Here is a 24,965-nt window from a genome sequence, read left to right on the forward strand (position 1 = left end):
ACCTTCAACCCGTCTCCCTTCCTGGAGGTTGGAGGGCAGGCTGAAAGTTCAACCTCTCTATTCACACAGTTGGTTTCCCTAGCAACCAACTCTCTCTCTCTCTCTCTCTCTCTCTCTCTCTCTCTCTCTCTCTCTCATCCAAGGGCTTTCCAAAATCCTTTTCAGTAACATAAACTCAGACACTGTTGAAAGGGGATCTTTGTGAATCACAAAAGACACTCCTTTTACCTTTATGCTCTGGAGCTATTTCAGGAACCAGTATAAAAGAACAAAAGATGCCCTCACTTCTCAGATTACTTAGGAAATTACTAGAGTTTTAGGAGCTGTGTGTAGAAGAGGGAGACCAAGTTTATATTTCTTATAAATCACAATATCACAGGCATCATCTAACAATGTTGATAACATCGTTATTATGATTATGGCTAATGCATAATGAGTCCTTACTAAGTGAAAAGCACTTGACCTATATTATCTTCAAATAACTTCATGAATCAGAGACTATTATGAATTCCCGGTTTCATAGATAAGGACATTAGTGCAGGGAGGGTCTATGGGACCTTCCCAAAATAAGTGGCAGAGCTGAACTATGATGGCAGGTGCCTAAGAAGGCTCTCAATGATCTTTACCTTGGGACATTCCCAACCTTGTGTAGTTTACCCTCATATTCAAATCAGAGCTGATTCTGGGGCACCTGGGGGGCTCAGTGGTTAAGCATCTGACTCTTGATTTCAACTTAAGTCTTGATCTCATGACCAGGCCATGAGATCAAACCCTGAGTCGGGCTCTGCCCTGAGTGAGGAGCCTACTTAAGATTCTCTCTCTCTTTCCTTCTCCCACTCGCATTCTCTTGCTCTCTTTCTAAATAAGTAAGTAAAATAAAATCAGAGTTGATCTGATTACAATCAATAGAGCATGGTACAAGTGATTGTGTATGAGTTCAGAGGCTAACTGAACTCAAGGGGCTTGTCACCATCATATTGAAAACAAAGAACTTTGTATTGTTACAAGTAAGGAGACAGCTCTCAAAACACTGTCCAGCTTTGGGGTTTGTACAGGAAGCTTTTATTCAGTGTATTAGGGGCAGGGGGCAGGGAGCCTGCATAGACTCTTTGGTTCAATTGCATATGCCTGGAAGGTCAACATGTTAGTATATACATATATCATGTGTTCAAAAAATGGCTACAAAGTGCCCATAGGAGGAGATCTTATTGTAATGAGCTAAAGGTAACTTCAGGACAAATGAAGGGGACTTCTGTAGAGAGCCTCAATCCAATCTGGCTCAAACTGGCTCATGTAAAGGGCTAAATGGCGAAATACCTGATTGGATGTCTCCTGCTGATTCTACAAAACAAAACACATTCCTTCCCTCCTTTTGCCCCTTGCCCTCCTCCTTTCTGCTGGTAGCTTTCAGCCCTCTTATTTGAGTAACTTCCCATTGTGTCCCAGCTACCAAGTACAGCTTCAACCTTGATCTTTTTTTTTTTTTAATTAAAAAAAATTTTTTTTAGGTTTATTTGGAGAGAAAGCAAGAAGGGAAGGGGCAGAGAGAGGAAGAGACAGAATCCCAAGGAGTCTCTCCACAGTCTCTGCAGAGCTCAGTCGTGGGGCTTGAACTCACAAACCCATGAGATCATGACATGAGCTGAGATTGAGATCCAAAAGCTTAGCCAACTAAGCCACCCAGGCACCCCTCAACATTGATCTTTTGAATTACTCACTTTGGATGAAACCAGTTGCTATGCTGTGGTCAAGCAGTTCTATGAAAAGGAACTGAGATCTCCCATGAAGAGCCAGCACCAACCAAATGAACACCTTGGAAGTGGATTTGCAACCAGAGTCAAGCCTTCAGATGACGTCAGCCCCAAATGTGGACATCTGACAGTAACTTCACGAGAGACCCCAAGCCAGAACTGCCCAGCCAAGCCACACCTAATTTCCTGACCCACAGAAATACATGCGAGAATAAATGATTACAGTTGTGTTAAGCCACTAAATTTTGAAGCAATTTAATATGTAGAAATAGATCATTTATACAATTGGGATCAGAACTCAGATTTGTCTGACCTGAGAACCATATCTCTTATTATTTTTTTCCCCCTTACTACCTATGTTATAAAATAGCTTGTCTTGCTGAGTGTGACTCAAATAGTAGCCCCAGGAGTAAAGTATGGAATCCAGGAGAGTATTTGATTCTAAAACCACACAATATGCCCCAGTTAGAAAGCTAACAATTGTAGCTTCAACCTTCAACTCCAAATAAAAGGTTGTTTTCCTAATTTATCATTGAGATTGATTTTTTTTTTTTAAGTTTCAAGGGGCCATCTTGAGTATATACATTTTTACTGAAGCAGAAGACAATTTTAAATGCTTACTTATACAATGTCACTTATTAAATCTGCTGTGTATATTTTAAATTAATACTATGTAGAATAATTCACTGGCCTAGAAATGTTATTTAACAAATCAACCATTTTATCCATACGTTCCGTATGCATCTTTTACGCCCCTGCTACAAATACCCATGGATCAACAGCATTGGCATGCCCTGAGAACTTGTTAGAAATGCAAAATGCCCCAGACTGCCTTGAATCAAAATAGGCATTTAAAAATTTTTTTATTTATTTTGAGAGAAAGAGAGAATGAGAGAGAGTGTACACTTGTCTGTGGGGGAGGGTCAGAGAGAGAGAGAGACTCCCAAGCAGTCTCTCTGCTGACAAGTGCAGAGCCCGACGTGGGGCTTGATCTCATGAACCATGATCATGGTCTGAGCTGAAAATCAAGAGTGGGATGCTTAACCACCTGAGGCACCCGGGTGCCCCCCAACTACACATTTTAACAAGATTCCTCAAGTTGTCAGTGTGCACACTAAAGTTTGAGATGCACTGATCTAGAGAACCATCTTGCCATCACTTGTGTCATCTGTTTTCCAGAACACATAATCTTCACTGCCATGTAAACTGCTTGCAATATAACATGCTTTGAACCTCCGATGATGTTATGGTGGATACTGCTCATTGCTCTCCCACCAGCCCTTCCCCTTCCCCCTAACTGTGGAACTCCAGTTGTGTTTGGGTAGACCGATGGGCTCCGATAGAAAAAACTCAGCTTCCCGGATTTCTTTGCAGCTAGACTTGACCACATAGCACAATTTAACTTCTGACCCACGAGAGGGAAGCAGAAATTAAATGCTGGCTGGGTCTTTAGGAAAATTCTTTATGAAAAGGGAACTCTGTTTGCATGCCCTTTTTTGACTTTCTCTTCTAGTCCTAACCCTTCCTTGTATTTCTGCCCGAAATGTGGATGAGCACCGGGGGAGGTGGAGCTGTTGTCTTGTAATCACAGGGACTAAAAACACACAGTGGAGCCGGGGAAGGAAAAGTGAAAAGGAGCCCAATGGGTTGGCTGCCCTGCCTCATGTGGATTTAGTCTGCTTATGTCTGAACTTCTTGCCATGTGGAAAGAATCAGTCCTTTTTTGATTAAGCCATTGTAGTCAGGCTTCTGTTACATGCAGCTGAACACAATCCAGAAGCAAGTCACAAGCCCATGTTCACATAACAGCAGGCCCGTATTGTTCCGCATTCCTTCTGTAGGTGTGTACTTCCCTGCTTGCCAAAATTTAACCCCTCACTATACTGCTCTTAAAAGTAATTTTGGGGGCGCCTGGGTGGTTCAGTCGGTTGGGTGTCCGACTTTGGCTCAGGTCATGATCTCACCGTTGGTGGGCTCGAGCTCGCATCGGGCTCTGTGCTGACAGCTCAGAGCCTGGAGCCTGCTTCGGATTCTGTGTCTCCCTCTTTCTCTGCCCCGCCTCCCCTGTCAAGCTCTGTCTCTGTCTCTCTCAAAAATAAATAAACATTAAAAAAACTTTTTAATTAAAAAATAAAAGTAATTTTGGGGCTCCTGGGTGGCTCAGTCAGTTAAGTGTCTGACCCTTGGTTTGGCTCAGGTCATGATCTCATAGCTCATGAGTTGGAGCCTCATGTCCAGCTTTGTGCTGACAGTGTGGAGCCTGCTTAGGATTCTCTCTCTCCCTCTTGTAGCAGGATTCTTGCACAGAGAGTTGTGACACCAAGGCTTTTCTTTCCAGGAAGCAACTTAATTCCTGCTGGTACCACCCAGATGGGTTCGTACCCAAAGAACTGAGCCCTTAACGCCATGTGGCCATTGTTTACTTTGTCTCCCATGTACAATAACACACAAACATGTAGTCTGATTAAGTGGTCTCATGTTACAAGGTCGCGAGGGCTGTTGTCAAGTACACAAATAGCAAGGTTGCCTTGAGGTTTGTTTTTTATTTCCTTTCCTTAGGGAGGGTACTCTAACACACTCTCTCTCTCTGCCCCTCTCCCACTCACATTCTCTCTCTCAAAAATAAATAAATTTTAGAAAAAAGTTTATAGGAAAAAACAAAACAAACAAAATAAAACGTTGTTTATAAGAATGTTTAATTGTAACTGTGTGGTGATATACCAGGAATAATGACAAAAGCTATGTTAATTTATTTTCTTCCTTTGATTTTAACTGAGTCGATCAGGTGACCTCTATAAGCAGCCAAAATTAGCATGGCTTGAGCGCTTACCCAAATAATACTTTGTTTTCCAAAGTGGAACAACTGAATTACGACTTTAAAATAGAAAAACTTCATGAAAGCTTAAATGTAAGGCATCTTCCTCTTTTCTGATAATCCTTAACTTCTACTTAGGCATTGAGAAGCATCAGAATAAATCTGGGTATCTGGTATTCTGAATCTAGGTACGGTCAATATTATGGAGGTTGACCTGAGCCCTTAAGGTCTTCTCTCTTTCTAGCCAGGGCGGCTTCCTTGGGGATGGGAATTAAAGGTAGAGTTAAAAATGGAAAAATGCTAAACATTAATTTTTTTTTTTTTTTAAAGTAAGGGGGTACTTGGGTAGCTCATTCGGTTAAGTGTCTGACTCTTGGTTTCAACTAAGGTCATGATCTCATGGTTTGTGGGTTCAAGCCCCGTGTCAGGCTCTGTGCTGGGAGCATGGAGCTTGCTTGGGATTCTGCCTCTCCTCTCTCTGCCCCACCCCTGCTCATGCTGTCTCTCTCTCTCTCAAAATAAATAAACATCAAAAAAAAATTTTTTTTTAATGGAAGAATGCTCTTGGAGTTTGGGATAAAAATCCTAAGGCAGAGGGAGATTTCTAGAGAAGCAGTTGAATTCACTTTATGGGCACAAGAGCCCTATTTATGGTGTGTTTTGAAACATGGTGTAGAAGAGGCTGGATCTTCATTTCAACATAAAGTGAACTGAACAGAAAATTCTAGAAGAATGGGAGTTTCCTCCCAGAGACTGGATTTTGGGTTTCCGGAATAGCATGACATGGGACTGCAATTATTCACTTGGGTGTTAAGAGACAAGTTGACCCTAGAACACTGGAGGTTTGGAAAGGACTGAGGTTTCATTTGGAAAATCACCTAGCACATGTGTCTAGCATATGGTAGATAGCCACCACAGGCTTGTCAAATGTGAACACATTCATTCGACTATGCCCAAGCTAGGTTCGATACAGTATAAAAGCTTATCGGGAATATAAATCAAAACAACGGTCCTGTCAAGCCAAGTGTTCTGTATAAATCTCCAGAATTGAATTCAAGATTCCGAACAAACACTTAGCGAGCCTCTGCTTTGTGCCATGCACTGTGCTCGGAATTTTCACGTGCATGTTCACCCACTCCTTGCAACAGTCCTTGCCTTAGAGGTTTCCTCTGCTCAGTTGGCTAAAACAGAAGCCCCACTGCTTCACTTGGCAAGGTCCTGTGTTAGTCAAGCCCAGGATGTTCTGCCCCTGCAGAGGAGCTGACCCGCCGGCTCTGAGCATGTATTCCATGTCTCCCTCTCCCCACAAGGCTTCTGGGTAAGAGTGAATTATTTGTGGGGTGCCTGGCTGGCTCGTTCAGTAAAGCATGTGACTCTTAATCTTAGGGTTGTAAGTTTAAGCCCCACATCGGGTGTAGAGATTACTTAAAGATAAGATAAATCTTTAAAAAAAAAAAAAAAAAGAAGAATGAAAGAGTGCCTGGGTGGTTCAGTTGGTTAAGCATCTGACTTCAGATCAGGTCATGATCTCATGGTTCGTGGGTTCGAGCCCCACATCGGGCTCTGTGCTGACAGGTCAGAGCCTGGAGCCTGCTTCTGGTTCTGTGTCTCCCTCTCTCTCTGCTCCTCCCCTGCTTGTGCTTTGCCTCTCCCTCTCAAAAAAATAAACATTAAAAAATTTTTTTCTAAAATATTGAATTGTTCAGTTCTCTGTAGGGCTGTGCATTCCTACTCAAGAACTACATTTACTGGAAAACAGGATGGAGGTTCCTCAAAAAATTAAAACTAGAACTACCCTACGACCCAGCAATTGCACTACTAGGTATTTATCCAAGGGATACAGGTGTGCTGTTTCGAAGGGACACATGCACCTCCATGTTAATAGCAGCACTATCAACAATAGCCAAAGTATGGAAAGAGCCCAAATGTCCATCGAGAGATGAATGGATAAAGAAGATGTGGTATATATATACAATGGAGTATTACTTGGCAATCAAAAAGAATGAAATCTTGCCATTTGCAACTACGTGGATGGAACTGGAGGGGATTATGGTAAATGAAATTAGTCACAGAAAGCTGCATATCAAATGACTTCACTCATAGGAGGACTTTAAGACACAGAACAGATGAACACAAGGGAAGGGAAGCAAAAATAATATAAAAAGAGGGAAGGGGACAAAACATAAGAGTCTCTTAAATATGGAGAACAAACAGAGGGTTAATGGAGGGAATGTGGGAGGTGGGGTGGGGTAAATGGGTAAGGGGCATTAAGGAATCTACTCCTAAAATCATTTTGCACTATAGGCTAACTAACTTGGATATAAATTAAAAAAATAAATTAAATAAAAATAAATAAAGTAAAAAAAAAAAAGACTACATTTATGCCTAAAACGACTAACACCCTTCACTAATTCCACATCTTTCCACTGAAAGAGCAATAGCATATTAATTTCACCTGAATTTACATCTCACTCAGGGGAATTAGTTCTCATTTAACAGAAAAACTGAGGTAAAGGGGGACCAATCCCAGATTATAGTTAGATATTGTAGTTTAAAAAATTTGTGTAATGTATGACACTGATGTTTCTCAAATTTAAGAATTATATTAACTTTATTAAATTATTTTGTAATTTAAAAATAATTTTAATGTACGTTTTAATTTAAATTTTTAAAAGTTTTTAAATTAAAAAAATTTTAAAATAATATTAACCTTTCCAAGGGGAAAAAATTCTCATAAAATCCCAAGACTAGACCCACTTACCTCAGTGGGAGAAACACTACTTTAAGAAACAAAAGTTGTTAGTATCCAAAATATACCAAGAACTTATAAAACTCAACCCCCAAAAATCCCCCAAATAATCCAGTTAAAAATGTGCAGAAGACATTTCTCCAAAGAAGACCTCCAGATGGCCAACAGACACACGAACAGATGTTTATTGTCACTTAACACCAGGGAAATGCAAATCAAAACCACAATCAGATATCACCTCACACCTATCAGAATGGCTCAAATCAAAAACGTAAGAAACACGAGGTGTTGGCAAGGGTGTGGAGAAAATGCCACCCTCTTGCACTGTTGGTGGGAATGCACACTGGTGCAGCCACTGTGGAAGACAGTATGGAGGTTCCTCAAAAAATTGAAAAAACAACAACCCTATGACCCAGCAATTGTACTACTGGGTATTTACCCAAAGAATACAAGAACACTAATTCAAAGGAATATATGCACCCCTGTTTATTGCAGCATTATTTACAATAGCCAAATTATGGAAGCAGCTCAAGTGTCCAATATATATATATATATTATATATTATTATATATATTATTCAGCCATCAAAAAGAATGAAATCTTGCCATTTTTAAAACATGGAAGGAGCTAGACAGTATAACACTAAGTAAAATAAACCATTCAGAGAAAGATAAATACCATATGGTTTCACTCGTATGTGGACTTTAAGCAATAAAACAAATGAACAAAGGGAAAAAAGGAGACAAAAACAAAAAAAGAACGAAAGTCTTCTACAAAAGTTTTTCAGGTGTGAATTATCACTACAGATGGATTATTTCTTTATAACCAGTAAGATGGTTTTTATACTCTTCTTTACAATGGAAACTCCACATTAAAATTCTTCACCAAACTCCCAAGCCTTTAAGATTTGAGTAGGTCCCTCCCACTGCCTCCCAGTTTGGGAAAATGTATGCCCAACCACAAGATTATTTCTATACAAAACCATTTCCAATCACGTATGGGACTTTGGAGGCCCTGACAGGGAAGGTACCATGCAGATTTCCTTCTATGTGCCCTTAAGGGGGAAATAACCCAGCATAACGCTTTCAACTTAGTCCCTGTAAAATATAGTTAGTCTGTATTTCATCCTCTGGGTTTGCTGGGTGTGTTGCACAAGCTTTTGAGCCACATTTGCATTTTCAAGCATCAGATGCCCTCTGGGGTAGTTCTCTCACACGAAGATGCCCATTCTATCAGTGGCCAGTGTTGCAAGAGTGCCAAGGCCTTGGGAGACCTTTGTCCTCTGAGGCTACTGGCTGCCCAGAAATCTGCGTTTGTGATGACATGTGGTTATATGCCATATGGTGTCGCAAGGGGTCTGGGATCCTTTCCTGCAAGAATTCAGCAGAATTGTGTTACAGTGTCCATGGTCTCAGGAGATGCACTCAGTACTGACAAATGAACGGGTGACCTTCTGAAAAGCCCACATAGAAATGGGGCAAGCCAAGCCACGGAAATGAAGGCACGGATTTACCCATTGAGGAGCAACTCAAGGGAAAAATCGGCCGGGATTCCCCACCAAAACCTGGTGATTCAAAGGACTCATCGTAGAACTGTTCCAAAATGTTGGACAGAACTTTCAGAGTTATATTTATTAGCAGTTCCATTTGGTTCCTATAAAAACTGTTGCTTCAACAAGACTGATGATTAAACATCTCATAGAAAATTTGTTATTCTTATTACCAGAAGGAACAGCATCGAATCTGTGATGATTTTCAGTGGTAGGATGACAAGTGATGTTTTTTCTTTCCTGCTTCTATATGTTTCCTGTGCTTTCCGAATGAGCTCTCATGATGCAAGAGCCAGGATTTAGACTCAGACAGGTGGCTCCACTATCTAATGCCCACCTGGCCTTGGGCAAGGTACTAATCCCACTCTATTTCATTTCCTTCTATAAAATGGGGATAACAGCACTAATAGTGTCTGCCCCCATGAGGCTCTTATGAGGATTAAATAAGACAATACTGGCACATAGTAACTACACCCAAGTCCTAGCTGTTATTCCGATGCCTACTAGCCTTCACTGATCCTAAAACTCACTTTGTTTCTCTTTCTAACTTATTACTTCCTACTAATTAGGATGCATCTTTACCTTGGATGGAATAAATGGCTTACCGGGCAGAATTTTTTTTTTTTTTTTTTTTTTTGGTAACCTTGGTGATACATAAAACAGAAATGCATCATTAGCTGATGGTATTACTTTGTGTTGCATGAGTAGTTATTTCCCATTGTTGTATTTCCAGTGAAGGATATGAGGAAATCGAATTTAGCTCTGATACTTCTGGCCTCTCAGAAGCAGGAAGTACCTCCCCAACCAAAGGGTATGGCAGAAACTGGGCTGAAGAGACTCCTTTCTTGCCTGGTCCTCATGAGACTGCAGTTTGGAGAGGGCGAGTTGAATGCAAAAACATGTTTGCAGCACACCTGGAATAATAGATAAGAAGGAGAATTGACTTGGGTGGCAAAGTGGCAGTATTAGAAGTTTTAGGTGAAGCTGGGTTGCACAGATTTTTGACCACGGTGGTTTCATATAGTAAGTCTGAAAAATTGTACAATTAACTTTTAACTGATGCACATAAGTGAGCATCTCTTTCTCTTGTGTATTTTATTTTTGTTCATTTTTTTATTAAAATTTTTTTTAACATTTATTTATTTTTGAGAAACAGTAGTGGGAGAAGGGCAGAGAGAGAGAGGGAGACAAAGAATCCGAAGCAGGCTCCAGGCTCTGAGCTGTCAGCACAGAGCCCTATGCAGGGCTTGAACCCATGGACTGTGAGATCATGACCCGAGCCAAAGTCGGATTCTTAACCGACTGAGCCACCCAGGCGCCCCTGTTTTTGTTTTTTTTTAAATGTTTATTTATTTTGAGAGAGAGGAAGGGAGAGAGTGCTAACGCTCTTGCAAGCAGGAGTGGGGGGAGGGGCAGAGAGAGAGGGGAAGAGAATCCCAAGTAGGCTCCATGCTGTCAGACACTTAACTGACTGAGCCACCCAGGCTCCCCAATCCTTGTGTATTTTGAACTTGCTGGTTACTGCTGCATATGAGGCTCTATTCGCAGGCCAGTGGTTGTCTTTAATGGAGGAGAACCCAGCAAACATATGAGGGCCACAGTTGGCCTCAGCAGACAGCCACGAGGGGGCTGGTGAGCAGGCAGGCACTGAACTTATTGTCCTCAGCAAAGGTACTGTCCCCAAACGGTGGCTTGACTATGCAGGCTGTAGCTGGTCTTTGGGTTACACAGGCACGTGTGCTCTGGCCTCCTGGGCTTCTGGCAATATCAGTAGGTCTCAGAGGGATTAAAAGCTGGAGGAGCGGAGGCAGCCATCCAATTTTAGGAAGACGATTCTTTGGCCGTACTTTTAAAGCAGCGTTCTTCAGCTGCTTTGAAGTGCAAGCAGCCGAGTTGTGCGTGTGTGTGCGCGCACGTGCCGCAGAGGGTCTCAACTGTGCCAGACCTTCTAGGGAGCACCGGCCGCGCTGTCTCAATTCCATTCTGCATCCAGGCCCAAGGAGTGATCTGTGAAGGGGCTAACCTTGGATTCACAGGCCTGGAGCACAGATGCAAGAATTTCCCTAACCATGTGATCTTAATGTGGCTCAAATTAGAAGGCAAGGTTCTGGGGACTAGCGGACCAACAGCAAGAGGTGGTACAAACAGCCTCGATGGCCAAAGACAGAAGAGGTCCGCTCTTATAAGAATGCAAATGCAGGGTGCCTGGGTGGCTATGTCTGTTGAGCGTCTGACTTCGGCTCAGGTCATGATCTCGCAGTTCGTGGGTTCCAGCCCTGAGTTGGGCTCTGTACTGACAGCTCAGAGCCTGGAGCCTGCTTCGGATTCTTTGCCTCCCTCTCTCTCTGCCCTTCCCCCACTCCTCTATCTCTCAAAAATAAACGAATGTTAACAAAATTAAAAAAAAAAAAGAATGTAAATGCTATGTAACTGGCTGGGGCTGGCCTTCAATTCACATGGGGTTCTAGTGAGGAAAAATGTATGCTCCAAACTATGAAACCCATGTAACTTTGTCACTATCCAGCTAGCACACACTTTTCATGGTTCCCTGATTCTGATTCTCCAGTGGCTATTTTACAACTTTGTAAGTTGCAAATAGTGGAGGGCAGTACCAAAGAATTCCTGTCTATGGTCATGGGAAGGATCTTACGCAAAAGCCAGGTTTGTATGCGTTTGTATACTCATTTCAACACTGCTTACTCTGTAAAAATTTGTGCTTCCTTGACTTCTTTCTCTCAGCCAGTTGTCTGCCTCTTCCATTTAATCTAGGAGTTATATAAAATCTTTAAGACCTGTTCATTTTATATCTGTATGTCAGTCGTGTATTTGCTTCTTTTCAAAATATCTTTTAACACTAGAAACATGGAGTTTATAGGAGGAATGAAAGTTTAGAAAGTTTTCAATATATTGGATAGGAAAGAAAGACATCTTAAATAAGACTGAGGATGCCACCAGGTCACATTTCTAGACTTTGCTGAAAGCAGCAATATCTTAAATGCCCTCCTGTGACAAAAGACAATCTGCGCAAGTGGATTTTTCTCCCAATCTAGAAAATTCATGAGTTGCAAAACTAATTTCCTGCCAAGAGACATTTCACAACTGATTTGAAGATCACAGAGCACAGATTTTGGACAAGTGGAAGAAATTCTGGCACATTGTTGTAGCTCAACCCAAGGAGGTATCCTCCTCTTTTTCAGTGCCACTGAATTTCTACAGTGATCCTTGCCAACTCTCTTTGGTTTAAACTAAGTACTGAGTCCAGGGAATGTAATTTGGCTCTGGGCTAACTGCCATGGGGACTGGGGATTGAATCATTTTCTAAATTTGGTAGATGTGGGGCCAATGCTAGGGTAATCTTATGTGTCCTACTAATGATTAACTCTAGACTTTTTCAAGGGTGGTTTGTGAGAGATTTAGCATTAAGTGGTACCCCTTCTTATGAACTACACTAATTATGGCAGGGAGCAGCCTCAGCTATAGCTGCTGGAAGAGTCATAACTTTACTGAAGATGGAGAATCCATCTCTCAAGACTGAATAAAATAAGAAATTGGAAGGGGTATATTGTGAACTTTAATGTCTTTGAACTTTCACACTGAAAGGCAAGGGAAATGGATTCTGGACTTTTAATTCCTTTGAACCATAGTGGCTTTCTATTTGCCTTGTAAGTAGGGCTTAGTGTGTAGACCTCAGTTGTTCTTTGAGAACTGTTACTGGAAGGGAGTTTATATTCATACCAATATATTGACCATTTTTGGTTGGACTATACTCACATTGTCATTTCCTATCATTGTGAACCACTAACAGACTATGTTGGACAATGAGGCTGCTCAGAATTTGTGATGGGAAACAGAACAGGTTGTTACCTGGTAGAATTGGGTAGAAAGTGGCCTTGGCCTTAATCTACCCAATGTATTGTTCTGATGCATTTATGAGCCTTCTGGAGGCTAAATCAAAACTGCCCATAGGTGGTCCCAGCATGCTATTCAAAGCGGAAGGCATTGGTATTGAGTCACTCACGGGACTGCTGCTATTTTCCCCCAAGCAGGTGGCTGCACCTCAGGATTAATGGCTCATAGAGCACAAAACTAGAGACTATGTTTGGGAAACACTCCTGATGTGTCTTCCTTGTGAAAGACAGTCATTAGGTAACTCTCCACTCCCTCACTTAATCAGATCCATGAGTTCGGAAGGAGAAAATGGGCCTGCATAGCGTAGATTATTCATTTTCCCCTCCTCCCGAGGGTGAGCTGCTAAAGAGAACATGCACCTTCCTCTTCCTTGTACAGAGGACAGCCCTGTCCAGTGCTGTCGGGAGAGGAGCCATCTAATTCTGGTTCCGGTATCTGGAAGCCTCCTTGTCCATAGATACAAGCCCCCTTAGCCATCATCAGCACCAGCATCAGCTTTATTAGTAATAAAGGTGATGTTGGGATCACATCCAAAACAGGCCCCACACTGACAACAGTGAGCCCGATGTGGGGCTCAAACTCACAGACTGTGAGATCATGACCTGAGCTGAAGTTGGATGCTCAACCGGCTGAGCCACCCAGGCGCCCCCTTTTTTTGGTAACTTTATTTCAAAACAACTCAAGGAGAAGAAGGGTGTCATTTTTGGACTTTCCTCAAATCCCTATATTGTACATTCATATTTTTCATGGTTAATACATTTTATTTAAAAATTATCTCTTAATTATTCAAAACAAACCAATCACATTCCAAAGAGTAAATGGGCTCTACTGAAAAATCCTGGACTTTTCCCATAAATGCATGACCTTGAGTGAATTTGGGGAGTCTTTGTTTTGGGCTCTCTGTTTCAGCTACTTTGATGTCTTGTGATTTATCTCTTGGGGGACAGCTCAATTTCTGATGTGTGACTATACATCCTGATTTTTCTATGATAGTCCTGATGTCCTAGAGTAATATATTCATACTCTTCTCTTTCATTCTCAAAATTATTCCAGATAGAAGAGATTAAATGGTCACCATACAGGGGTGCCTGGGTGGCTCAGTCGGTTGAGCGTCCAACTTTGGCTCAGGTCATGATCTCGCAATTCATGGCTTCGAGCCCCGCGTCAGAATCTCTGCTGACAGCACGGAGCCTGGAGCCTGCTTCAGATTCTGTCTCCCTCTCTCTCTCTACCCCTCCCTCACAGTCTGTCTCTCTCTCTCTCTCAAAAATAACTAAATATTAAAAAAAAATTTAAATGGTCACCATACAGATGAATGACAGCATCAACAAGACTAAACACTATATGCTAATTTCTTCTCTAAGTGATCCATGGATTAGAATTCTACTTAGGTTCCTAAAAAATTAAAAAGAAAATGTGAAAACATAAAGTCATGTTTCATTCTAAACATTTCTAGATTTGTCTGCCCAACAGAACACTGAGGTGGAAGAAAGAAAACTACTATTAATACCCTCTGTTTACATTGCTCTTTGTTGGATACCTTCACGTTTACCAAACCTGTTTAATCCTTAGGATAGATATAATTCCCTTTTACGTGAAATGAGTCTTCGAGAATTAGCTCACAAACCTCAGGGATGACACAAGAAAGGGAAAGAAAAGTTTTGTGCTGCAGGTGGATTCAGATCAGATTCTTTCATTCCTTTCCAACCACAATGTGCCTCTTCTTGGTAATATTATAACATCGTCCTCACACTTGGTTAAGGGGCAGAGGTAGGGCAGGAAAAAAAAAAGCCTTAATTTAATTCTGAAATATATGGAGAGCTTTGATTTGAGGAAGTGCTAAATATTATATCATGCCTTTAGTTAACTATAAACCCTACCTGACTAATTACTGCTCCATTTTCTAAGGTCTGTGGCTTTGAAGAACATTTTCATGCATGTAATAAAGCAAAGGAATGGAAAATTATGGGGAAAAAATGTGTCTTTAACCATTCTGGGTGTATCGAAGAATGTAAGCCTTCATTTGGACAAGTGAAGGTTTAGACACAAAATCATAGGATTCTGAGGAATATGGGATAGCACTCTGTCCATACATAAACATTAAAAAAAATGTATTGGTATGCTAGGGCTTAAACCATTTTGTTTTTTGTATACTGTTTTTTTCCCTGTGGTTTTTTCATTTCTGTTTCCTTTGTCTTGCCTTCCTTGCCTTTCAGCATTTTTTGGAAATCCATTTGGATTCATCCAGCATTTTTGGAGTATATTTCTATTACAGATTTTTTTCATGATTGTTCTATTTATAACATTACAGTTGCGTAAATAATCTTAGTCTACTAGTGACAACATTTTATCAGTTCTAGAGAAGTGTAGAAATTTTACTTCCCTTTGAGTCCTTCTAGTTTCTTCCCTTTATAATATAATTGCCTTAAATACTTCCTCTGTAAACAATGAAACACAATGTCTTAATTTTTGTCATATTTATGTCAAACATAATTGAGGAACTCAAGAGAAGGAGAATGTATCGTATTTACCCATATTTGTACCCTTTCTATTGTTCTTCCTTCTTCCCTGATCTTCCAAGATTCCTCCTTCTTTCATTTCCTTTCTGTCTCAGGAACTTCCTGTCGCCACTTTTTAAGGGCAGGGCAGTTCTGTGGGTGACAGATCCTCATCCTTTTCCTTCATCTGACAATGTCTTGATTTCTGCGTCATTTCTGAAGAATGTTTTCCTGAGTATAGGAGTCTGGGTTGACAGTTCTTTTAGCACTTGAGAAATATTAGCCCCTTCCTTCGGGCCTCCAGGGTTCTGATGGGAAATCTAACATCAGTCAAATTGTTTTTCTTTTATTGGTGAGGTGATGCTTCTTTCTGGTGGATTTCAAGATTTCTCCTTGTCTTTAGGTTTTAGAAGTTTGATTATGATGTGTTGTTGGGGTTTTCTTAAATTTTTTTTTTTAACATTCGTTTTTGAGAGAGAGACAGAGAGAGACAGCATAAGTGGGGGAGGGGCAGAGAGAGAGGGAGACACAGAATCTGAGGCAGGCTCCAGGCTCTGAGCTGTCAGCACAGAGCCCGACGTGGGGCTTGAACTCATGGACTGCGAGATCATGACCTGAGCCAAAGTCGGACACTTACCAACTGAGCCTCCCAGGCACCCCTGTTGTTGGGGTTTTCTTTAGGTTTATTCTACTTAGAATTCATGTAGCTTCTTGACTGCTTACACATAGATGTGCTTCTCTGTCTTGCCAAATCGGGGACATTTTTCAGCTATTATCTCTTCAAATGTTAGAAATTTTGTTGTAATCACATAGGTCCCTGGAGCTCTGTTTTGTTTGTTTGTTTGTTTTCCAGTTTATTTTCTCTCTGCAGATCACATTGGGTAATTCTATTGTTCTGTCTTCAAGTTTACTGATTCTTTCCTCTTTCTTCTTCATTGTGCTTTGAGCCCATACATTGAGTTTTTAATTTCAGTTATTGTATTTGTATCTGTAAAATATCTATGCGGTTTTTCTTTATGTCTTTTTCCCCCTGAGACATTCTCTTTTTTCCATTTGTTTCAGGTATGTTTGTGAACCTCATTGATGAAATTTATTTATTTTTTTAATGTTTATTTATTTTTGAGAGACAGAGCAAGTGCAAGCAGGGGAAGGGCAGAGAGAGAGGGAGACACAGAATCCAAAGCAGGCTCCTGGCTCTGAGCTGTCAGCACATAGCTGGACATGGGCTCGAGCTCTTGAACCACGAGATCATAACCTGAGCCAAAGTCGGGTGCTTAACTGACGGAGTCACCCAGGTGCTCCTCATTGACACAATTTTATAAAAAATTTCTTTTTATTATGTTTATTTTGAGAGAGAGACAGACATAGTGGGAGTGGGGGAGGGGCAGAGAGAGAGGGGGACAGAATCCGAAGCAAGGTCCAGGCTCCAAACTGTCAGCACAGAGCCCCATGCAGGGCTCGAACCCACAAGTGGTGAGATCATGACCGCCGAAGTCAGATGCTTAACTGACTGAGCCACCGAGGTGCCCTCTTACTGATGCAATTCTATGATAGCTGTTTTAAAATCCTTGTCATATAATTCAAGCAGCATTTGTATCATCTCAGTATTGGCATCTGTTTATTGTTTTTTCTCATTCAAGTTGAGATCTTCCTTATTTTGGTACAAAGGGTCATTTTCTTAGTGAGTATTTTGGACTTTTGAGGTATTATGAGACTCTGGATCGTATTTAAATCTTCTGCTTTGGCAGACCTCTTCTGACATCACACCAGCAGGGCAAGGGGGTACTGCCCATCACACCAGCAGAAGAAGGAAGGAGGTGCTGGGTCGGGTTATAGATCTAGGTTCTTAGTTCAGCCTCTTTTGATGTCTTCAGGACAGGGAGAGGGCACCTCATTACAGCTGGGTGAGGATGAAAGTCTAGGCTCCCCATTTGGACTTTGCTGACAGGATTGGGTGGGACTTCAGTTTTCTCCATGGTGTTTGGCTGAAGTTGGGTGGTCATTGTCAAAAATTTTCCATCTTGCAGGAAATTTTCCATCTGGGTGGCTCAGTCGGTTGAGCATCTGGCTTTGGCTCAGGTCATGATCTCTTGGTTCGTGGGTTTAAGCCCTGGATTGGGTCCTGTGCTGACAGCCTGGAGTCTGGAGCCTGCTTCAGATTCTGTGTTTCCCTCTCTCTCTGCCCTCCTCTGCTCACACTGTGTCTCTCTCTATCTCAAAAATAAATAAACTTTTTAAAAAAATTAAAAAAAATTTTTCCATCTTGCCAGGCTGGCCCTTTCTTGGTCCTTTGGCTAGAGAATAAAGGCTTTCTCTGGGCTTTATTTTTTTCTTTGTCTGTGCCTGTTGGTGTTTCTGGGTTCCAGGCTCTTCCGGCACCCAGTCCAGAGTATGCAATGCAAAAGAAAAGCCAGAAAATGCACTGCCATGTTTTTTTCTAAGGTTTCAAAGTCTCTGGCTGATCTCTTTTCTTCTCTCAATCTCTCCAAGTATTCTTATGCTTTTTTTCTGTATAACGTACAGGGCTTTAGCTATACCTAGAGGCAAAGACTGGAAGAAGTATGTCCATTCTATCTTGTAGCTATATATCTTCTAACTCATTTTATGCACTCTTATGGTCCAAATATTTTGAAAAAACTCTGAGCTCCAGAAAGTTCTATTGCCAAGGTGGAAATGTGGATCCCTGTGTCAGCTGGTTCCATCAAATATTTGTATACCTTTGTGTATGTCATTGTGTAATGTCATTGTGAAGGGATATTAATTTAGGAGAAGATTTACATTGACTGACTTATCTTGGTCAAATTTGCCTTTTCTTTTCTTTTCCTTTCTCTTCTTTTCTTTTCTTTCTTTTCTTTTCTTCTCTTCTCTTCTCTTCTCTTTTCTTTTCTTTTCCTTCCTCTCCCCCCCCACCAACCCCACCCTAGAGAATGTGAGCAGGGGAGGGGCAGAGAGAGAGGGAGAGAGAATCCCAAGCAGGCTCTGCCCTATCAGTGCAGAGCCCAGTGCAGGGCTCAATCTCATGAACCATGAGATCATGACTTAAGCTGAAATCAAGAGTCAGATGCTTAACCCACCGAGCCATGCAGACGCCCTTAATTTGTCTTTTCGAATTGCATTCTGCCAGATTACTTTTGGCCACGTTTCTTTCTTTTGCCAAATCATAGGCAAAGTTTAACTTCCTGAGTGAGTATTGACTTCTTTTCCTAATTGGTGAAATAATTTCAGAGACGTTTGCTTTGGATTTAGCAGTGAAACTGAAAGATTACCTCAGCTGCCTCCATTTTGATCTCAAACTTTCTAGCTGGTTTCTCCTTCCAACTTGTCTCTGGGCTCAGGTGGAAAATCCTGAGGGAAAGCATCCCCTGATGGAACTGAAACTAACCCTTTCTGTAATAAGGGCTTCCCTGAGCCTGCAAGACCCCACCTAAGGTTGACTCCGAGACAGTGATCAATTTGCCCTTCACTGCCCATCTGCGTACACAGCCACCTTCGCCCCACATTCTCCTTATATAAACCTGGAAGTATTTTCATCTTCCCACTGTTGGCCTTGCTGAAGTACATTCCTTTCTTGTTTCACCACCCCTCATCTCTCTGCCTTTGGATTTTGTCAGGGGCCAGTGGCTAAACCTGGTCTGTTTGGGACCCTGGGGCCAGTGCTCTTACATCTCTGCTCCCTGGCTACCAAGCCGCTTTCTCTAATCTCACAGCTCATTTCCAATATGAGCTCCATTGACAGAGTTTACCTGTGAGGTGTGGTTGCTGAGTAAATTTCAGGATGTTGTAAATTCCTTTTCAAGGGAACTTAAATCTCATTGTGAGTGATGTGGGTTCTAGAGTAAGGCAGCTCCAGATTGAGAACCTAGAGTATGTTCCTGGAGGGAGTCACCAGAGTGGAGGCTTTGGCTAAGGGGATCGAGGAAGAGCCCAGGGGATGACAAAGAAAAGGAGAGAAGGGTGTGGTATAAGGTGTGGGAGAACCAGTGTGTGGGTGAAGCCCCAAAGGTTAGAGAAAGGCCACCCAAAGTGGTATATTCCTGAGAGCTAGTCACGTGACTGACTTTGCCTATCAGGGTGGCAGAAGCCAGGGATTTTGTGCTGTATTATGATAATCAGATTAACTATGACAGGAATTGCAAACTCAGATGGGTACAGGGACCACAGTGATGACATGGTTATGAAAACTATTTCCCTTCCTTCTTAGCTCTACCATAATAAAGTCAGTAACTCCAGCCTGATTATAATTAATAAAACACTACAGAGGCTTCCCGTGTCACCCAGAAATGATAGATTCCTGTCAGTAGTCTGCAAGACCCTTTTCTTTCTCTTCCCTGCTATCTCTCTGATCTCTTGTGTATTCTGCTCCAAACGAGAATTGCTGTTCGTTGAGGATGCCATGTCAACTCCCTTGTTTGGGCAGTTGCCTCTGGCTAGAATGCTCTTCCCTGAGTTGCATATATGGCTCGCTCCCTTATCCATTCAGGTTTTTTTTCTCAAAAGTCACCTCTCATTTTCCAAAGAAGACATCCAGATGGCTAACAGACACATGAATAGATGCTCAACATTACTCATCATCAAAGAAATATAAATCAAAACCACAATGAGATACCACCTCACACCAGTAAGAATGGCTAAAACTAACAACTCAGGAAGCCACGGATGTTGGCGAGGATGCGGAGAAACAGGAATCTTCATGCTCTGCTGGTGGGAATGCAAACTGGTGCAGTCACTCTGGAAAACAGGATGGAGGTTCCCCAGAAAGTTAAAAATAGAACTACCCTACAGCAATTGCACTACTAGGGATTTACCTAAAGAATACAAAAATACTGACTTCAAGGGGCGCATGCACCCCAATGTTTATAGCAGTATTATCAACCATAGCCAAACTGTGGAGAGGGACCGAATGTCCATTGACTAATGAATGGATAAAAAAGATGTGGTATATATAAATATAATGGAATATATCATCAAAAAGAATGAAATCTTGCCATTTGCATTGATGTGGATGGAGCTAGAGTGTATAACGCAAAGCAAAGTAAGTCAGTCAGAGAAAGGTGATTACCACGATTTCACTCACGTGTGGAATTTAAGAAACAACACAGATGAACACAGAAGAAAGGAGGAAAAAGAGGGAAGCAAATCATAAGAGACTCTTAACTGTAGAGAACAACCTGAGGGTTGATGGGGGGTTGGCCTACATGGGTGTAAGGTATTAGGAGGGCACTTGTTATGACGAGCACTGGGTGTTGTATGTAAGTGATGACTCATTAAATTCTAAACTTGAAACCAGTTGTACTGTATATGTTAACTGGCTAGAATTTAAATAAAAACTTGAAATTAGGGGCGCCTGGGTGGCTCAGTTGGTTGAGTGACCAACTTCGGCTCAGGTCATGATCTCACAGTTTGTGAGTTTGAGCCCCGCGTCGGGCTCTGTGCTGACCGCTCAGAGCCTGGAGCCTGCTTTGGATTCTGTGTCTCCCTCTCTCTCTGCCCCTCCCCCACTCATGCTCTGTCTCAGAAATAAACATTAAAAAAAATTTTAAAAAACCTTGAAATCAAAAAAGAAAAAGCAAATTCTAAGCCAAAAGAAACGAAAGTCACCTGTGACCCAGGGCTTCCCTGACTCCCTAGTTAACATCTACATTTTTTTGTGGATTTCATCTTTTTACTTTGTACTTATGCCATCCAGCAAACTATGTATTTTACTCATTACATTGTTTGTCTCTCTTTCTCCAAACCCGCTAAAATGGAGACTTCACGTAACTTCACGATGGTTAGGCATTTTTGTCTGTTCAGTTGCTGCTTTATCTCCAATACCTAGAATGAAGGGTCTCAATAGACGCACAGGTGTTAAATGAATGACAAGGAACATGTAACGAGCTTTGGGAAAAGGGTCGTAAGTGCAGGACCCTTCGGCAAAGTGGAAAAGGTATACTTCTTCTAAAGGGCAGCTAATACCTATTTCCTGTGATTTGGGGCTTGTGAAAATACAGATCAAATAATGCCAGACATTTTGATCTTCAGGGAAAACTAAACATCTCAAGTCATATAAAAATGTTGCCAGTTTTTAATTTTTCTATCTTATTGAGGTAGACTTTATGTATAATAAAGTGCATTTATTTAAGTGTTCAACTTGATGAGTTTTTTATTATATGAAATTTATTGTCAAATTAGTTTCTTTTTTTCAACGTTTTTTATTTATTTTTGGGACAGAGAGAGACAGAGCATGAACAGGGGAGGGGCAGAGAGAGAGAGGGAGACACAGAATCGGAAACAGGCTCCAGGCTCCGAGCCATCAGCCCAGAGCCTGACGCGGGGCTCGAACTCACGGACCGCGAGATCGTGACCTGGCTGAAGTCGGACGCTTAACCGACTGCGCCACCCAGGCGCCCCTCAAATTAGTTTCCATACAACACCCAGGGCTCATCCCAAAAGATGCCCTCTTCAGTGCCCATCACCTACCCCCCCCCCCACCCCCCATCAACCCTCAGTTTGTTCTCAGTTTTTAAGAGTCTCTTATGCTTTGGCTCTCTCTCCCACTCTAGCCTCTTTTTTTTCTTTGTTTTTTCCTTCCCCTCCCCTATGGGTTTCTGTTAAGTTTCTCAGGATCCACATAAGAGTGAAAACATATGGTATCTGTCTTTCTCTGTATGGCTTATTTCACTTAGTATAAGACTCTCCAGTTCCATCCACATTGCTACAAAGGGCCATATTTCATTCTTTCTCATTGCCACATAGTACTCCATTGTGTATATAAACCACAATTTCTTTATCCATTCATCAGTTGATGGACATTTAGGCTTTTTCCACAATTTGGCTATTGTTGAGAATGCTGCTATAAACATTGGGGTACAAGTGCCCCTATGCATCAGTACTCCAGTATCTCTTGGGTAAATTCCTAGCAGTGCTATTGCTGGGTTGTAGGGTAGCTTTATTTTTAATTTTTTGAGGAACCTCCACACTGTTTTCCAGAGTGGCTGCACCAGTTTACATTCCCACCAACAATGTAAGAGGGTTCCCGTTTTTCCACATCCTCTCCAGCATCTATAGTCTCCTGATTTGTTCATTTTGGCCACTCTGACTGGCGTGAGGTGATATCTGAGTATGGTTTTGATTTGTATTTCCCTGATAAGGAGCGACGTTGAGCATCTTTTCATGTGCCTGTTGGCCATCTGGATGTCTTCTTTAGAGAAGTGTCTATTCATGTTTTCTGCCCATTTCTTCACTGGGTTATTTGTTTTTTGGGTGTGGAGTTTGGTGAGCTCTTTATAGATTTTGGATACTAACCCTTTGTCTGATGTGTCATTTGCAAATATCTTTTCCCATTCCGTTGGCTGCCTTTTAGTTTTGTTGATTGTTTCCTTTGCTGTGCAGAAGCTTTTTATCTTCATAAGGTCCCAATAGTTTTTGCTTTATTTATTTTTTTTTAATTTATTTTTTATTTTTTTATTTTTTATTTATTTCTGGGACAGAGAGAGACAGAGCATGAACGGGGGAGGGGCAGAGAGAGAGGGAGACACAGAATCGGAAACAGGCTCCAGGCTCCGAGCCATCGGCCCAGAGCCTGACGCGGGGCTCGAACTCACGGGCCGCGAGATCGTGACCTGGCTGAAGTCGGACGCTTAACCGACTGCGCCACCCAGGCGCCCCTAGTTTTTGCTTTTAATTCCCTTGCCTTTGGGGATGTGTCAAGTAAGAAATTGCTATGGCTGAGGTCAGAGAGGTCTTTTCCTGTTTTGATGGTTTCCTGTCTCACATTCAAGTCCTTTATCCATTTTGAGTTAATTTTTGTGAATGATGTAAGAAAGTGGTCTAGTTTCATTCTTCTACATGTTGCTGTCCAGTTCTCCCAGCACCATTTGTTAAAGAGACTGTCTTTTTTCCATTGGATGTTCTTTCCTGCTTTGTCAAAGATAAGTTGGCCATACTTTTGTGGGTCTAGTTCTGGGGTTTCTATCCTATTCCATTGGTCTGTGTGTCTGTTTTTGTGCCAATACCATGCTGTCTTGATGATTACAGCTTTGTAGTAGAGGCTAAAGTCTGGGATTGTGATGCCTCCTGCTTTGGTCTTCTTCAAAATTACTTTGGCTATTCGGGGCCTTTTGTGGTTCCATACGAATTTTAGGATTGCTTATTCTAGCTTCGAGAAGAATGCTGGTGCAATTTTGATTGGGATTGCATTGAATGTATAGATAGCTTTGGGTAGTACTAACATTTTAACAGTATTTATTCTTCCAACCCATGAGCACAGAATGTTTTTCCATTTCTTTATATCTTCTTCAATTTCCTTCATAAGCTTTCTATAGTTTTCAGCATACAGATCTTTTACATCTTTGGTTAGATTTATTCCTAGGTATTTTATGCTTTTGGTGCAATTGTGAATGGGATCAGTTTCTTTATTTGTCTTTCTGTTGCTTCATTATTAGTGTATAAGAATGCAACTGATTTCTGTACATTGATTTTGTATCCTGCAATTTTGCTGAATTCATGTATCAGTTCTAGCAGACTTTTGGTGGAGTCTATCGGATTTTCCATGTATAATATCATGTCATCTGCAAAAAGTGAAAGCTTAACTTCATCTTTGCTACTTTTGATGCCTTTGATTTCCCTTTGTTGTCCAATTGCTGATGCTAGCACTTCCAACACTATGTTAAACAACAGGGGTGAGAGTGGACATCCCTGTCGTGTTCCTGATCTCAGGGGGAAAGCTCTCAGTTTTTCCCCACTGAGGATGATATTAGCTGTGGGCTTTTCATAAATGGCTTTTATGATGTTTAAGTATATTCCTTCTACCCCGACTTTCTCAAGGGTTTTTATTAACAAAGGATGCTGAGTTTTGTCAAATGTTTTTTCTGCATCGATTGACAGGATCATATGGTTATCTTTTCTTTTATTAATGTGATGTATCACGTTGATTGATTTGCGAATGTTGAACCAGCCCTGCATCCCAGGAATGAATCCCACTTGATCATGGTGAATAATTCTTTTTATATGCTGTTGAATTCGATTTGCTAGTATCTTATTGAGAATTTTTGCATCCATATTCATCAGGGATATTGGCCTGTAGTTCTCTTTTTTTACTGGGTCTCTGTCTGGTTTAGGAATCAAAGAAATACTGGCTTCATAGAATGAGTCTGCAAGTTTTCCTTCCCTTTCTATTTCTTGGAATAGCTTGAGAAGGATAGGTATTATCTCTGCTTTAAATGTCTGGTAGAACTCCCCTGGGAAGCCATCTGGTCCTGGACTCTTATTTGTTGGGAGATTTTTGATGACTGATTCAATTTCTTCACTGGTTATGGGTCTGTTCAAGCTTTCTATTTCCTGCTGTTTGAGTTTTGGAAGTGTGTGGGTGTTTAGGAATTTGTCCATTTCTTCCAGGTTGTCCAGTTTGTTGGCATATAATTTTTCATAGTATTCCCTGATAATTGCTTGTATCTCTGAGGGATTGGTTGTAATAATTCCATTTTCATTCATGATTTTATCTATTTGGGTCATCTCCCTTTTCTTTTTGAGAAGCCTGGCTAGAGGTTTGTCAATTTTGCTTATTTTTTCAACAAAACAACTCTTGGTTTCGTTGATCTGCTCTACCTTATTTTTAGATTCTATATTGTTTATTTCTGCTCTGATCTTTATTATTTCTCTTCTTCTGCTGGGTTTGGGGTGTCTTTGCTGTTCTGCTTCTATTTCCTTTAGGTAT

General features: G+C 41.4%; 1 long non-coding RNA gene across 3 annotated transcripts in view; it reads left to right on the top strand.

Annotated features, from left to right (window-relative positions):
- Window positions 1-24,965, top strand: part of LOC131517014 (uncharacterized) — an 83,208-nt gene that overhangs the window by 15,486 nt on the left and 42,757 nt on the right. Inside the window, exon 3 of one of the 3 annotated variants that reach the window (XR_009264343.1) lies at window positions 1,509-2,276. The exons of the other annotated variants lie outside the window; for them this stretch is intronic. This is a non-coding gene — a long non-coding RNA (uncharacterized LOC131517014). Of the gene's footprint in view, window positions 1-1,508; window positions 2,277-24,965 lie in introns of those variants that run through there. 3 annotated transcript variants of the gene reach the window in all.

This window comes from Neofelis nebulosa, chromosome 1 (genome assembly GCF_028018385.1).
Source record: "Neofelis nebulosa isolate mNeoNeb1 chromosome 1, mNeoNeb1.pri, whole genome shotgun sequence".
NCBI lineage: Eukaryota > Metazoa > Chordata > Mammalia > Carnivora > Felidae > Neofelis > Neofelis nebulosa.